Genomic DNA, 17,008 nt, shown 5'->3' with positions numbered 1-17,008 from the left:
TGAGTATTATCATTAAAATTTTCTTCAATTTGAGCATTGTCATTAAATTCCCAATTCCTATTTCTATAATTCTGGTTTCTAAAGTTCTTATTTCTATATTCATTATAGTTATTTCCATAGTCATTATTATAATTTCTAGAATTCTGGTTTCTATAACCATTATCATAATTTCTATAGTTATTATTTCTAAAACCATTATTAAACTGTGTATTCCTTCCAAACATCTTAAGAAAGGTTCTACATTCCATCATTTTGTGGCCCTTCTTCTCACAGAAGTGGCAAGTAATGGATTGATAATTGGATTTCTGGAGAGGGGCAATTGTCGTTGGTTCATTATCATGCCCACTTTCTAATTTAGTTATCCTATCTATTACACATCTCATTTTTTTCTTCATTTCCTCCATGTCATCATTATTCTCTTTCTCCTTTTCTTCGTTTCCCTTAAAAACATATATAGCTGTTTTTCGCAATTCTTCAAGGTCCATATCTGACCATCTTGGGCATTGTGTTTTAAAATAATTTTTAATTACTTTGCAAGAATTGTTTACAAATATTCTTCTAACTTGTCTTATACTATTCTCTTTATTTAAGTCCCAATCTAAGTATCTGTCCCCAAACTCGATAATTCTGTCCATAAATCTGGAGGGTGTTTCGTTTTCCTTTTGCTTAATTTTTTCCAGTTCCATCCACTTATCTGTACTGTCCGCACATTCCTTCATGGCCGTGAGGATGGCCTCTCTACAACGGTATAGTTGTAGATAGTCCTCAGGATTATTATAGTCCCATTCGGGATCCTGAGATGGCCAATGTGCTGCATTATGCCCCCGGGTTTTGTTGACATGAGCAATTATTTTATTTTTTTCACGTTCACTTAAAAAAGCCTGTAGTAAGCTCTCAACGTCCTTGTAAGACGGATTATATTGAAAAAATATGTCTCCCATCTTTTTTGTTACTAGAAAAGGATCTTGTTCATATGTGGGGATATTTCGTGTAAATTCATTTATTTCTTGGGGAGTAAACGGTATCCTATGTCTTAAAGTCACCACATCCCCATTTCGTCCTATTTCAGGTACTTCTCTTAGAGGAAACAGGCCTCTAGTTGAATTTTGCACCTGTGGGTCAGTTTGACAAGGACAGGTTTCTCTAGGAGGACAAGATCTCCCTTGCATTGGAATTTGGTTTTCTGTAGGAGAAGGAACATGAGAAGCTGGGATTGCAGGGGAAGGGTTTTGGGGATTAAATTCAGACAAGATTTGCACTGCACGAGAGAAGCAGTCTGTTAACTGGGCTATAGGGAAGGTGTTTTCCATCTCTATTTCAGGGAAGGAAATTTCCTCATTCAAAGGTTCAGAAACAGGTCTGTTTCTGGTAGAGTGGGTGTTTGCCCATTGATCCTGTAAGAAACATTTTAGATCTTCTAATTGGGCTTGCATTTTTTCCTCAATTTTTCCTATTTTATCTTCCATATCTCCCATTTTATCCTCAATATTTCCTATTTTATTCTCAATATTTCCTATTTTATCCTCAAGTTTTTCTATTTTATTCTCAATATTTCCTATTTTATCCTCAATTTTTTCTATTGTATCCTCAATTTTTTCTATTGTATCCTCAATTTTTTCTATTTTATCCTCAATATTTTCTATTTTATCCTCAATATTTTCTATTTTATCCTCATTTTTTTCTATTTTATCCTCAACATTTTCTATTTTATCCTCAATATTTTCTATTTTATCCTCATTTTGTTTTATTTTATCCTCATTTTGTTTTATTTTATCCTCATTTTGTTTTATTTTATCCTCATTTTGTTTTATTTTATCCTCAATATTTTTTATTTTTTCATCTCTAAATATAGTATTGAGGAGTACAAAAATGACAGTACCTATTAATATAAAAATTTGGAGGTATCCTTCATTCCTCAATGCCCCTACTTCTTCAGCTGCCATATAATTGTCAAAGAATGTAGTACTCATTTTTATATGTATATTTTGTAATTTCACAAAACACGTGGGGAGCAGGGCAAAGCAACAAACTTTCCACAGGGTTTTTTTTTTTTTTAATCCAGGAAGTTGTTCCTTAAGGGAAAGGATATTTAGAAACAGTTCTTCCAGCCAGGACTTTAGAGTCCTGTTGCTGAGATTTAAAAACAGCTGTTTTCTGTCTATCAGAGTCACACAGCTGGGAAGTATCTGAGGTCCGATTTGAACCCAGGACCTTCTGCCTCTAGGGCTGGCTCTCAATCCGCTGAGCTACCCAGCTGTCCCTTAAGATTAAAGGGAAGAAAAAGAAAAAACTGCTGATTCCAATTTAACTTAAGGAGAAAAGAGAAAAAGTTTTTTATACTCACGTGTTCTAGCAGCTGTGTCTTTAAGCCAAGTTTTTTTTGTTAAAAAAAAAGAACTAAGTGGTGAAGCAGTATAGTAAAAAGGCAAGGAAAAAGTTTTATTGAGAGGATTCTTTAGACTCCCATGTGGTCAGCCACAATGTAACAAGGGAATCACTTTAAAAGACTGATATATATTAATTTAAGGTCGCCAAGGAATCAGCTATGTAATTCCTAAATGAAAAACTCAAGTCAGCCGTCAGCCTTTTTTGGAGTTTAATTACAATAGGAGCAAGAAAGGAATTAGAGATATATAGAGAGAGAGAAAGGGGAGAGAAGGGAATAGGGCTTAAATACCCCTTCTGTTTAGGCTGGGCCAAAAGGCCCAAGCCCTTAGATAGCTGGGGCAAAGAAAGGAGATCAGTCCCTTTCACTCACGTGTCCAAAATGGAGAAACAGTCTCAGAGGCCCCCACCTTCAGCTTCCTTCAGAGCAAGCTTCCTCAGAGCCCAGGAACCACACCGACCAAAAAACTCAATCCTCTCCCCCGAGTCTCCAGACCCTCCTATCTTTAAGGACACCATCCAAGTTGCCTCCCCTCAGTCCTCACATCTACCAATCACTCTTCATCAATTTCCCTGTCAATGGAGGCTCTCGCTTAACCCAGGACCGCCCAGAGGTTTCTGGCTTTTGCACATGTCTGTTGAAGGTCATATTTTTCAAATGATTAAATCTATACTCCTTTGCTACAGCCCTTTCTAAATCCTGTTAACTTGAGTATGGTAGAGATTGGAATAATTAAATTTTGATCTAGGCTGCAGCCCTTACTCAATCCTATTAGGACTGAATAGGGTGGAGATTTATTCCAAGTATCTCCATTGTATCAATTCTAAATCAATCAAGACTCAAAGAAATTCCTGTTCTATGCTTAAGCATAGGTCAAAGTCCTTTCCATTGTTCAGCAAAGGGTTTCTGTCCTAAAGTAATCTTAAGAAGGGAAGAGAAGGAACCTCCCATGCCAATGGAGTTCCCATTCCAATAGACTATCAGTAAGAAATTTTCCAAGTATGAAATATCCCAATGGTGAAATTTTCAACAATTATAAGTCTAAGGAAATTTGAGGTTTACAACCAGCACTGAATTAGTGTCCCTACTTTGCCACATCCCCTCCAGCATTCATTAATTTCCATAGCTGTTATGCTAGCCAATCTGCTAGGTGTGAGGTGATACCTCAGAGTTGTTTTGATTTGCATCTCACTGATTATAAGAGATATAGAACAGTTTTTCATGTGCTTATTAATAGTTTTGATTTATTTGGCTGAGAACTGCCTGTTCATGTCCATTGCCCATTTATCAATTGGAGAATGGCTTGATTTTTTGTACAATTGATTTATCTCTTTGTAAATTTGAGTAATTAAACCTCTGTCAGAGGTTTTTATGAAGATTGTTTCCCAATTTGTTGCTACCCTTCTGATTTTGGTTACATTGGTTTTGTTTGTACAAAAACTTTTTAATTTGCTATAGTCAAAATTATTTATTTTACATTTTGTGACTCTTTCTAACTCTTGCTTGGTTCAAAAATCTTTCCCTTACCAAAGGTCTAACAGGTATACTATTCTGTGTTCACCTAATTTACTTATAGTTTCCTTCTTTATGTTCAAGTCGTTCACCCATTCTGAATTTATCTTGGTGTAGGGTGTGAGGTGTTGATCCAAACCAAATCTCTCCCACACTATCTTACCATTTTCCCAGCAGTTTTTATCAAATAATAGATTTTTGTCCCAAAAGCTGGGGTCTTTGGGTTTGTCATAAACTGTCTTGCTGAGATCATTTGCGCCAAGTCTATTCCACTGATCCTCCTTTCTGTCTCTTAGCCAGTACCAAATTTTTTTGATAACCACTGCTTTATAGTAGAGTTAAAGATCTGGGACTGCAAGTCCTCCTTCCTTTGAATTTTTTTTCATGATTTCCCTGGATATCCTTGATCTTTTATTCTTCCAAATGAACTTAGTTATATTTTTTTTTTCTAATTCAGTAAAGAAATTTTTTTTGGTAGTTCAATGGGTATGGCACTAAATAAGTAAATTAATTTGGGTAGGATTGTCATTTTTATTATGTTAGCTCATCTAATCCATGAGGAATCAATGTTTTTCCAATTGTTTAGATCTATTTTTAGCTGTGTGGAAAGTGTTTTGTAGTTGTGTTCATATAGTTCCTGTGTTTGTCTCGGCAGATAGATTCCTAAGTATTTTATATTGTGTAAGGTTATTTTGAATGGTATTTTGCTCTCTAATTCTTGTTGCTGAAATGGGTTAGAGATATATAGAAATGCTGACTTATGTGGGTTTATTTTGTATCCTGCTACTTTGCTAAAGTTGTTGATTATTTCGAGTAACTTTTTGGTTGATTCTCTAGGATTCCTTAAGTAAACCATCATATCATCTGCAAAGAGTGATAGCTTGGTCTCCTCATTGCCAATTTTAATACCTTCAATTTCTTGTTCTTCTCTAATTGCTACTGCTAGGTTTTCTAGTACAATGTTAAATAATAGAGGTGATAATGGACATCCTTGTTTTACTCCTGATCTTATTGGAAAGACTTCTAGTTTATCCCCATTGCAAATGATGTTTGCTGATGGTTTTAGATATATACTGCTTATTAATGTTAGGAAAGGCCCTTCTATTCCTATACTTTCTAGTGTTTTCAATAGGAATGGGTGTTGCATTTTATCAAAGGCTTTTTCTGCATCTATTGAGATAATCATGTGATTTTTGTCAGTTTGCTTGTTAATATGGTCAATTATGTGGATGTTTTTCCTAATATTGAAACATCCTTGCATTCCTGGTATGAATCCTGCCTGGTCATAGTGGATGACCCTTGTGATGACTTGCTGGAGTCTTTTTGCTAGTATCCTATTTAGGATTTTTGCATCTATATTCATTAGGGAGATTGGTCTATAGTTTTCTTTCTCTGTTTTTGAACTGCCTGGCTTTGGGATCAGTACCATGTTTGTGTCGTAGAATGAATTTGGTAGAACTCCTTCTTGGCCTATTCTGTCAAATAGTTTGTTTAATACTGGGATTAGTTGTTCTTTGAATGTTTGATAGAAGTCATTTGTGAATCCATCTGGATCTGGGGATTTTTTCTTAGGGAGTTCTATGATAGCTTGTTCAATTACTTTTTCTGAAATGGGGTTGTTAAGGTAATTTATTTCTTCCTCTTTTAGTCTAGGCAATTTATATTTTTGTAAGTATTCATCCATATCACCTAGATTGCTATATTTATTGCCATATAATTGGGCATAGTAGTTTTTAATGATTGCCTTAATTTGCTCTTCATTAGAGGTGAGGTCTCCTTTTTCATCTTGGATACTGCCAATTTGGTTTATTTCTTTCCTTTTTTTAATTAGACTGACTAGCACTTTGTTTATTTTATTTGTTTTTTCAAAGTACCAGCTTCTAGTCTTATTTATTAATCAATAGTTTTTTGACTTTTAATTTTATTAATTTCTCCTTTGAGTTTTAGGATCTCTAATTTATTCTTCATCTGAGGATTTTTAATTTGTTCACTTTCTAATTTTTTAATTTGCATGCCCAATTTATTGACCTCTGGCCTTCTTAATTTGTTAATATATGAACTCAAGGATATAAATTTCCCCCTGAGTACTGCTTTGGCTGCATCCCATAGGTTTTGAAAGGATGTCTCATCATTGTCATTTTCTTCAATGAAGTTATCAATTGTTTCTATCATTTGTTCTTTAACTAACTGGTTTTGTAGAATCATATTGTTTAATTTCCAATTCATTTTCCATTTACCTCTCCATTATCCCTTGCTAATTATTATTTTCATTGCATTGTGATCTGAGAAAGTTGCATTTATTATTTCTGCTCTTTTGCACTTGTTTGCAATGTTTTTATGCCCTAATACATGGTCAATTTTTGTAAATGTACCATGTGCTGCAGAAAAGAAGGTATATTCCTTTTTGTCCCTATTTATTTTTCTCCACATGTCTACTAACTCTAATTTTTCTAAGATTTCATTCACTTCTCTTACCTCTTTCTTATATATTTTTTGGTTTGATTTATCTAGTTCTGATAGAGGAAGGTTCAGATCTCCCACTAGTATAGTTTTTCTAACTATTTCGTCCTTGAGTTCCTCTAGTTTCTCCTTTAGAAATTTGGATGCTATGCCATTTGGTGCATACATGTTGAGTACAGATATTTCCTCACTGTCTATACTGCCTTTTATCAGGATGTAATTACCTTCCCTATCTCTTTTAATTAGATTTATTTTTACTTTGGCTTTGTCAGATATCATTATTGCAACTCCTGCCTTCTTTTTGTCAGTTGATGACCAATAGATTTGGTTCCACCATCTTACTTTCACGCTATGTATATCTACCTTTCTCATATGTGTTTCTTCTAGACAGCAAATGGTAAGGTTTTGGACTCTAATCCACTCTGCTATTCCCTTGCGTTTTATTGGTGAGTTCATTCCATTCACATTCAGAGTTATGATTACTAGCTGTGTATTTCCCAGCATTTTGATTTCTTCTCCTTTACCTGCCTTTTCTTCTTTCACTGTTTCCTTCTACACCAATGTTTGCTTTTGAATAGTCCCCCTTGTTCCCACCCTTATTTTACTTCCCTTTCTACCCTCCTCCCTATTTATCCCTCCCTTATTTTCCCTGTAGTCTCTCTAAAATTAACCCCCTGCTCCCTTCCTCTCTTGTACTGCTTCCCTCCCCACCAGACCGTTTGTAACCCTTCTACTCCCCTATAGGGCACAAATCTATTCTCTGCCCCCAATGGACTGGATTGTTTTTCCCTCTTTGAGTCACTTTCAAAGCATGTAAAAGTTAAGTATTTCCTGTCTCTGACCTTTTTACCCTTCCAGTGTATTGATGTTCTCCCCCCTCCACCATGACATATAAATTTACACTCATTTGTTTCTTTTCACATTTCTTTTAATATTAACCTATTTTAAGCTCTAGTTATATATATATATATATATATATATATATATATATGCATACAAAAGCGTATGTATTTTTGCATGCATATATCTATATACCTATTTATGTCTTGTCCTTTCATCCTATACAATTTGTTGCTGTTGCCTCTAAGTATACTTCTTTTTGCTTCCCTAATAACTACAGTTAATACAGATAATAACAACAGTTTTTAAGAGTTACCAGTGACCTCTTTTCTTATAGGGATACATATCATTTTAACTTATTGAGTCTCTTAAAATTTTTTTTCTTTTTTCCCCTCTTTTTAATTTACCTTTTGATGATTCTCTTGAGTTCTGTGCTTGGACATCAAATTTTCTGTTCAAAATTTCTTTACGAATTCTTGAAATTCTTTTATTTTGTTGAATGACCATACTTTCTCCTGTAAGAATGTAGTCAGTTTCGCTGGGTAGTTGATTCTTGGTTGTAGATCTAGTTCCCTTGCTTTCCGGAATATTGTATTCCATGCCTTCCTTTTTTTCAGTGTGGATGCATCCAGATCCTGAGTTATCCTCACTGTGGTTCCTTGGTATCTGAATGACTTCTTCTTGGCAGTTTGTAATATCTTTTATTTGGTCTTATAGTTCTTGAATTTGGCTATAACCTTCCTGGGTGTTGTCAGTTGGGGATTAAGTACAGGAGGTGATCTGTGGATTCTATCAATCTCCACTTTTCCCTCTTGTTCAAGGATTTCGGGGCAGTTTTCTTTAATAATTTCCTGTAATATAATGTCCAGGCTTTTTCTTTTGTCATGGTCTTCTGGTAGGCTAATAATTCTTAAATTGTCTCTCCTTGAACGATTTTCTAAATCCTCTGTTTTGTGAATGAGATGCTTCATATTTTCCTCATATTTTTCATTCTTTTGGTTTTGTTTTATAGTGTCTTGCTGCCTTGTGAGTTCATTCAATTCAAGTTGTATTCTGGTTCTTAAAGACTGGATTTCATCCTTAGTTTCCCAGCTTAGCAGCAAGAACTAGAAAGAGAAATCACATTCAAAATTACTTTAGACAAAATAAAATACTTAGGAATCTATCTCCCAAGACAAACACAGGAACTATATGAACACAACTATCAAACACTTTCCACACAACTAAAACTAGACTTGAGCAATTGGAAGAACATTAACTGCTCATGGGTAGGAAGAGCCAATATAATAAAAATGACCATCCTACCCAAACTCATCTATCTATTTAGTGCCATACCCATGGAACTCCAAAAAAATTGTTTTACTGATTTAGAAAAAACCATAACAAAGTTCATTTGGAAGAACAAATGATCAAGGATATCCAGGGAAATAATGAAAAAAAAACCACATATGATGGGGGCCTTGCAGTCCCTGACCTAAAACTATATTACAAAGCAGCAGTCATCAAAACAATTTGGTACTGGCTAAGAAACAGAAAGGAAGATCAGTGGAATAGACTGGGGGAAAGCGACCTCAGAAAGACAGTATATGATAAACCCAAAGATCCCAGCTTTTGGGACAAAAATCCACTATTCGATAAAAACTGTTGGGAAAATTGGAAGACAGTGTGGGAGAGACTAGGAATAGATCAACACCTCACACCCTACACCAAGATAAATTCAAAATGGGTGAGTGACTTAAACATAAAGAAGGAAACCATAAGTAAATTGGGTAAACACAGAATAGTATACATGTCAGACCTTTGGGAGGGGAAAGGCTTTAAAACCAAGCAAGATATAGAAAGAATCACAAAATGTAAAATAAATAATTTTGACTACATCAAACTAAAAAGCTTTTGTACAAACAAAACCAATGTAACTAAAATCAGAAGGGAAACAAGAAATTGGGAAAAAATCTTCATAGAAACCTCTGACAAAGGTTTAATTACTCATATTTATAAAGATCTAAATCAATTGTACAAAAAATCAAGCCATTCTCCAATTGATAAATGGGCAAGGGACATGGATAGGCAGTTCTCAGATAAAGAAATCAAAACTATTAACAAGCACATGAAGAAGTGTTCTAAATCTCTTATAATCAGAGTGAAGCAAATAAAAACAACTCTGAGATATCACCTCACACCTAGCACATTGGCTAACATAACAGCAAAGGAAAGTAATGAATGCTGGAGGGGATGTGGCAAAGTAGGGACATTAATTCATTGCTGGTGGAGTTGTGAACTGATCCAACCATTCTGGAGGGCAATTTGGAACTATGCCCAAAGGGCGACAAAAGAATATCTACCCTTTGATCCAGCCATAGCACTGCTGGGTCTGTACCCCAAAGAGATAATGGACAAAATGGACAAAAAGACTTGTACAAAAATATTCATAGCTGCGCTCTTTGTGGTGGCCAAAAACTGGAAAACAAGGGGATGCCCATCAATTGGGGAATGGCTGAACAAACTGTGGTATATGTTGGTGATGGAATACTATTGTGCTAAAAGGAATAATAAAGTGAAGGAGTTCCATGGAGACTGGAACAACCTCCAGGAAGTGATGCAGAGCGAGAGGAGCAGAACCGGGAGAATATTGTACACAGAGACTAATACACTGTGGTATAATCGAACATAATGGACTTCTCCATAAATGGTGGTGTAATGTCCCTGAACAATTTGCAGGGATCCAGGAGAAAAAAACACCATTCATAAGCAAAGGATAAACTATGGGAGTGGAAACACCGAGGAAAAGCAACTGCCTGAATACAGAGGTTGAGGGGACATGACAGAGGAGAGACTCTAAATGAACACTCTAATGCAAATACTATCAACAAAGCAATCAGTTCAAATCAAGAAAACATCTAATGCCCAGTGGACTTACGCATTGGCTATGGGGGGTAGGGGGGTGGGGTGGAGGAAAAGAAAATGATCTATGTCTTTAACGAATAATGCTTGGAAATGATCAAATAAAATATATTAAAAAAATAAAATAAAATAATAATTAAAAAAATATATTATTGGTAATGCATCTCGTTTATCCTCATTGCAGATGATATTAGTTGATGGTTTTAGATATATACTATTTATTATTTTTAGGAACAAACCTTCTATTCCTATGCTTTCTAGTGTTTTTAATAGGAATGGGAGTTGTATTTTATCAAAGGCTTTTTCTGCGTCTATTGAAATAATCATGTGATTTTTGTTGGTTTGATTGTTGATGTGGTCCATTATGTGGATGGTTTTCCTAATATTGAACCATCCCTGCATCCCTGGTATAAATCCTACTTGATTATGGTGAATGACTTTTCTGGTCACTTGCTGGAGTCTTTTTACTAGTATCCTATTTAAGATTTTTGCATCTATATTCATTAGGGAGATTGGTCTATAATTTTCTTTCTCCGTTTTTGGCCTGCCTGGCTTTGGGATCAGAACCATGTTTGTGTCATAAAAGGAATTTGGTAGAACTCCTTCTTTGCTTATTATGTCAAATAGTTTGTATAGTATTGGGGTTAGCTGTTCTTTGAATGTTTAATAGAATTCACTGCTGAATCCATCAGGCCTGGGGATTTTTTCTTAGGATGTTCTTTGATGGCTTATTGGATTTCTTTTTCTGATATGGGATTATTTAAGAAATCTATTTCTTCTTCTGTTAGTCTAGGCAATTTATATTTTTGTAAATATTCATCCATATCACCAGGTTCATATATTTATTGCCATGTAGTTGGGAAAAAGTAGTTTTTAATGATTGCCCTAATTTCCTCTTCATTAGAGGTGAGGTCCCCTTTTTCATCCTTGATGCTGTTAATTTGCCTTTCTTCTTTCCTTTTTTTAAATAGATTGACCAGTACTTTATCTATTTTGTCTGCTTTTTCAAAGTACCAGCTTCTAGTCTTGTTTATTAGTGTAATCGTTCTATCACTTTAGATTTTATTAATTTTTCACTTAATTTTTAGGATCTCTAGTTTGGTTTTCTTCTGGGGAATTTTAATTTGTTCATTTTCAAGTTTTTTGATTTGCATTTCCAATTCCTTGATCTCTGTCCTTCCTAATTTGTTAATATATGCACTCAGGGATATGAATTTTCCTCTAAGTACTGCCTTGGTTGCATCCCATAAGGTTTGAAAGGATGTCTCACTGTTGTCATTTTCCTCAACGAAATTATTAATTGTTTCTATGATTTCTTCTCTAACTAACCAATTTTGGAATATCATATTATTTAATTACCAATTAATTTTTTTATTTGGCTCACCATGTACACATAGTAATCAATATTTTTATTGCTTTATGATATGAAAAGGTTGCATTTACTATTTCTGCTTTTCTGCATTTGAGTGCCATGTTTCTGTGACCAAGTGTATGATCTATTTTTGTGAATGTGCCATGTGGTGCTGAGAAGAACGTGTATTCCTTTTTGTCCCTATTTATTTTTCTCCATATGTCTATTAACTCTAATTTTTCTACGATTTCATTCTCCTCTTTTACTTCTTTCCTATTTATTTTTTTGTTTGATTTATCTAAATTTGATAATGGTTGGTTCAAGTCTCTCACTAATATGGTTTTACTGTCTATTTCCTCCTTCAATTCTCCTAGTTTCTCCATTAAAATTTGGATGCTATACCATTTGGTGCATACATGTTGATTAGTGATATTTCCTTATTGTCTACATTCCCTTGTAGCAGAATTTATATACCTTCCCTATCCCTTTTGATCAGGTCTATTTGTGCTTTGGCTTTGTCAGATATCAGGATTGCAACTCCTGCCTTCTTTCTATCAGTTGAGGCCCAAAAGGTCTTACTCCAACCTTTAATTCTAACCTTGTGAGTATCGACCCACCTCATATGTGTTTCTTTAAGATAACATATGGTAGGGTTTTGGGTTTTCATCCAATCTGCTATTTGTCTACATTTTATGGGTGAGTTCATCCCATTCACTTTCAAAGTTATAATTGTCACTTGTGGATTCTCTGGCATTTTGATATATTTCCCTAGTTCTGACATTTCTTCTTTAGCTATATCCTTTTGAACCAGTGAATTACTTTAGGTCAGTCCCCCTAGTCCCCTCCCTTGGTATGTTTCCTTTCTAGACCCTCCCTTTTTATGCTCCCTTCCCCTCCCCCCTCTCCTTCCCTTTCTTTTTATACTCCCTCCCCCTCCCCCTCCTTAATTTCCCTTTCTTTTTTACCCTGTTGGATAAGATAGAATTCAGGATCCCACTGGATCTAGATGTTCTTCCCTCTCAGATTTGATTTCACTGAGAGTAAGGTTTAAGTAATACCACCTCACGTTCTCTTCCTCTCCTTCTCATATGAGAGTTCTTCCCCTCCCCTTCCCATGTGTAACTCTGTATGGGAAAGATTATTCTATTTAGTCCCCCCTTCATTTCTTGAAGTAAATGTTAATATTATTGATGATTCCCCCTCCCTTTTTCTTTCTTTGATCCCCCTTTCACCAAATCTTCTTGATGCCCCAATCTTTCCCTCTGCATGATTCTTCTCACTACTTTTATGATGCATACAATTTTTGAGAGTTACACAATACATTTCCCCCACATATTAATATATATAATTTGATGTAAATGTAGTCCTTATAGAAGAGAGTTTGACTTAAAGAAAAAGAAAAGATTTATCTCCTTTTCCCTTTCTTTCATATTTCCCTTTTCATGTTTCTCTTGCTTTCTGTGATTGGATGTCAAATTTTCCATTAAGTTCTGGTCTTAACTTAGCAAATGATTGGAAATATTTTATTTTGTTGAATGCCCATATTTTCCCCCTTGAAGTATATAGTCAGTTTTGCTTGGTAGTTGATTCTTGGTTGGAGACCCAGCTCTCTTGCCTTTCTAAATATCATGTTCCATGCTTTGTGTGTTAGCCTCTAAGTCATGTGTGATCCTTATGGGAGCTCCCCTATATCTGAAGATCCTCTTCTTAGCTTCTTGTAGGATTTTCTCCTTTTCTTAGAAGCTCTTGAATTTGACCATTACATTCCTGGGAGTTATCTTTTGGGGATTTAGTATAGAGGGTGATCCATGGACCCTTTCTATTTTTCTTTTGCCCCCTTTCTCCAGAACATGTGGACAATTTTCTTCTATAATCTCCTGTAGTATAGCATCAAGGTTTTTGTTTATCTCTGTTTTTTCGGGCAGACCAATAATTCTCACATTGTCTCTTCTTCCTCTGTTTTCTAGGTCTTTGACCTTTTCAGTGAGATATTTTGTGTTTTCTTCTAATTCATTAATTTTTTGGCTTTGCTTTATTAATTCTTGCTGTTTTGCATGCTCACTGTCTTCCAGTTGCTTAATTCTGATCGTTAGGGACTGGCTTTGCTTTTCAGCTTTGTCTGCCCTTCTATTAGATGTTTCTAGCTCTTTCTCCAATTGTGAAGTCTTGTCTATCTGACTGCTGATCTCTTTCTCCCCTTTTTCTTTCCAGAAGGTTTTCATGTTTGGGGTAAGCTCCAATTTGAGTTCTTCAAGATCTTGTGGATAATTTCCATTTTGGGAGGCATGTTTTGATTTTGTTTGGGTTTCATCCTCTTTCTCTTCTTTTCCTTGGGTAGTCCTGCCATAAAAGTTTTCAATAGTCACCTTTTTCCCTTTCTTCCTGGAGGCTTGATTTTGGGCCATATGAGCCATCCCTTTGGTGGTTTTATTCCACTTTCCTTTTTAGTCTGGGGTCTGGTTGATATGGGTGAGTTTTCTGTGAATTTAGGTTGCCTCAGACTAGTTCTTCCTAGCCTCCGAGGTTTCTTAGAGCGCAGGCCCCTGTGCTCAGCGTGGCCTCCTCTTTGCTCAGCACAGTCTCCCCTTTGCTCAGCACAGGATTCTCCCATGAAACCACCCTAAGAGGTCATTTCCTTGCAGTCTTTAGATCCCAAGGACTCTGCTGTGCCACCCCAGAAAGAGACACTCCTTACTCACTTGCTGTCCCAGTGAACGCTCTGACACCTTACTCTTGTTTGGTGGGGGTGGTGGTGGGGGAGGGGCGGCACGTATTTAGGGTTTTTGTGCAAGCTTTTCCTCCTCCTTATAGTGTGGAAATGTTCAAGCCCCATATACCTTCATTTCTGTGGGGGTACTAGAGAGTCCCTCTGTTCTTCCAAAGGTGATGTTTATGCTCTTTTGAGGTAGTCTATTTTGTTCGGTGCTGGGGAGAGGAAGCGATTTGCATCTAGATTGCAGCCATGTTAACCCGGAAGTCAGATTCCCAATTCTTTACCACCACAAGAAGAGTTTCTATAAATATTTTGTCCAAGTAAGTTATTTTCCCTTCTTCTAAAAGTTTTCTTTAGTATACAGTTCAAATAATAATAATATTGGATCAAAGAGTAGGAAAAAATTTATAGCCTTTTTGGCATGGAACTCCACATTTAAAAATAATTAAATATAAATGAGTAAATATATTTTAAATAGAAAATAAATAAGAAAATATCCCAGAAAGAAGCCATTGTCATTTCCTTAAAAAAACTATTGCTTTCTAAATTCCTCTTTTTTCTTAAAGATATTAGATTTATGGGGAAGCTGGGTGCCTAAGTGGATTGAGAGCCAGGCCTAGAGATGCGAGGTCCTAGGTTCAAATCTGGCCTCAGACACTTCCCAGCTGTGTGACCCTGGGGAAGTCATTTAACCCCCATTGCCTAGCCCTTACTGCTCTTTTGCCTTGGAGCAATATATACACAGTATTGACTCCAAGAAGGAAGATAAGGTTTTACAGAAAAAAAAAGATCTCAGCTTTAATTTTGTCTTTGCTATACCTAAACCATGTGGTTTTATACATTCAATTGTCAAATCTTGCTATTTCTATCTCCAAAACATCTCTTCCATCCACATTCAACATTTTCTTTTTATTCGCATAGACCTACATTTCACTTTAGAGATGAATCATTTTTCATGGCAGAGAATTAAGTTTCATTATCTCGAGTCTCGTTCCATTGACTAAAATGTTTTTCTTTATCTAATAACTCATTAAGCCATAACCCCCCCAAAAAATTAATTAAAACAAATCATTTATGTCTACAAGATAAAATATACATTCTTTTGTTTTAGCTTTCAAAATACTTTTATTTTTCTTCTTTCAGTTAAGCCAAATCAATCTGACTTTCTCTTTATTCTGCATATATGTTAGTCCATATGACTTCTCTGTGACTTTTAATTGACTGTTCCCCATGTCTGTAGACTACTTCTTAATCTCCCATCTCTTTTAGAATTTTTTCCCCTCAATATACATCTCAAGAATAATTTAGAACATGAAGCATTTCTAGATTGCTTTAGTTGTTTGCATGTTCCATCTTAATTTAATTATATTTAAATTATTTGTATCCATTTGTTTATTTTATATGTATAAATTTGAACTTCTAAGCTCCTTGAGGGAAGAAATAATTTCTTTGTGTTTGAATCATCAGCACGTAGCAAAATGTTTCGGACATAGTAGCCATTTAATACTTGTTAATATCTTAATTTATTAATCTCTAAGCACTTTTTCAAATGACCCAATTATTTATTTTATTTTTTATTACATGGAATTACAGAGTGTATAATTTAAAAAAAATCTCTCCTAGAATTTTTATTCTCATAACTATTTTATAATTATATCTATTCATGAAGGTTTAAATATTATTCTACCTTCATGATTCTCATTTATTTTTCCACAAGGATAATTATAATATTTAAAGTAATTTCTATGGATTTATTTCATTTTCTACCACAAACTCAAAATTTTGCTTTCTCTAGAAATTCTTAGTCATGATCAACTAAAAAAATATTAAGTTTTTACCTCAGGTTTGGGCACCATTTTTCATAGACCCATCTTCTCCTCACATCCTTGATCTTCATATGAAAAATAAAAATGTATATATACATTGATCTTAGAAGGAAAGGACAATGGAGGTATAATATCTTCATTATTAATTATTCCATAATTATATCAGTTGTCAAATATTTTAAATATTTATATCCCAGAGCTATGTTGACATTGATTCAAACTATAATGCAATAATTTCAGATTGAGTTCCTATCTAAATGGCTCTACTTTCAAAAGAATATATTTTAAATGTATAGACTTTTTATTTCATAATTTTAGTGGATTCTGGTGTTAAATTTAAAATTATATCTTTAATAATAAAAATATTATGTTTTATGAGGTTAATTAAGGATCATTAATAGTCAAGGAATAAAGAAGATACAAAATAAAAACCACATGCTCATGGCTGATTAGCCCATTTAAAATCTTCGCACTTAGCTTACCACTATATTTGCTACGTCATTGCAAAGGAAGGGAGAGAAGAGAAGAGAAGAGCCCATGGGAGGCATTACTGCCTGTTAAATGCTAATTGTGATCTCACCAATGTAGAGATTCAGTAGAGATTATAGGGAATTGTGGGAAATACCAAAGACTTCTAGGGAATGGAGTCTAGGGGTCAAAATCTCCATTTTCATACTGGAAAAATACTGTTAATTTTCACATAGTATAAAAAATTATTAAATACATACATGTATACAAATACATGCATATGTAAATATTGGCAGGTGATTTCAGTATTTTGATATGGCACAAATATATTTTGATAAGTTGAATTTTTTTAAATGAATGTTGAAAGCTAGTGAACTTTGTGATTTTTTGCAACATATCTGAATTTTTTAAATTAACACTAGAATTTAGCAATTGGGATAATGATACATTATGTCTAAAAATAGAATCTTTCAGCTTATATGGCACTCAATCCCATACTTCTTATTTGGTGAAAAAAAAGTTTGCAACCAGTACATTGGGCTCCCATAAAA

The sequence above is a fragment of the Monodelphis domestica genome, chromosome 4 (genome assembly GCF_027887165.1).
Source record: "Monodelphis domestica isolate mMonDom1 chromosome 4, mMonDom1.pri, whole genome shotgun sequence".
In the NCBI taxonomy this organism is placed as follows: Eukaryota; Metazoa; Chordata; class Mammalia; order Didelphimorphia; family Didelphidae; genus Monodelphis; species Monodelphis domestica.
This window is presented reverse-complemented; position numbering follows the sequence as displayed.